A 1160-nucleotide genomic window follows, 5' to 3' on the forward strand; every position below is an offset into this window, starting at 1 on the left:
GGCGAGGGGCCCGCGGAAAACCCCCCCCCCATCCCGCCTCAGCAGAGATGGCCATTCCACAATCCTTCGTCCTGAATTTGGGCACACGTGCACACACATCTGCGTGCACACACGCAGCCAGTTCCAGAATTCCAACTGCAGTCGGTCACGTGGGATCCAGCCACCTAGCCACCATGCCATGAGCTAGCTCCAAGGTTGATAATTGATAAAAACAGCTACTGAAGCAAAGGATTAGTTAAGATAATGCCATCTTCCTAGTCTGAATCTTGCTACCCATTAAACACTAGCTTCCTACTTCCCTAAGACCTGTTGCTGGACTGGAAACCCTGGTGTTCTAAGTGAATGCAATAACAAAAGTGATAGAGAATGGGAAGTTAAAAGAGATGGGGTGTGGGGAGCAGGTGATAGGATTAAGGCCCTGGGCTTCCACATGGCCAACCACAGTTCAAGTCCCAGACCTGATGGCTTGAAAATTATGCTGGGCATGTATGTGTGTGTGCCCCAAATCCCGGAGGAGATTGGAGAAGAGATTGTGGTGTGGCCATCTCCCCAGGGGGTGTTTTCTCACTTCCCCTCTCTGTTTTGGCCCTTAAGGAAAAAAAAAGTCTAAAAATAAAAACAAAGTGATGACATTGTCAGTCATTGGGCAGCTCTTAACCAAATAGAGCAAATTGTGGCAGAGGTGGTGATTTGGTTTCCCAGGTTTGTTGCTGTCTCTAGGGGTTGGAGCCAGCTATTAATTTCAGTCAGATTCTTCTAGATGGGCAGAGAAATTTTGTTCAATTTTTTTTTTTAAAGAACTACAACTAGGTGCCAGCAGACAGTGTAACAATTATGTCACTGAACTCCCATATGGTCAACTGTGGTTTGAGTCCCAGACCTGGTGTATTGAAACTCACATTGGGCACATATGTGCATATCTAAAATCACAAGAGAATGGAGATGGGATTGTGGCATGGGCTTCCTCTGGGGAGTGATTTCTCATTTCTGTCTTTCTGTCTCTTGTGAGCACATGCGCCCTATGGCAAAAACAAAACAAAAAACAAACAAAAAACTCTCCCAAAAAACTACAAGTAAATAGAAAAAGATCAGGAACGATAAATAATGATGAATAACAGGGTCAATGATTACAATTATTATTACTACAAACGTTGTGGCTG

This window comes from Tupaia chinensis, unplaced genomic scaffold, assembly GCF_000334495.1.
Source record: "Tupaia chinensis unplaced genomic scaffold, TupChi_1.0 Scaffold000704_1, whole genome shotgun sequence".
Taxonomy (NCBI): domain Eukaryota; kingdom Metazoa; phylum Chordata; class Mammalia; order Scandentia; family Tupaiidae; genus Tupaia; species Tupaia belangeri.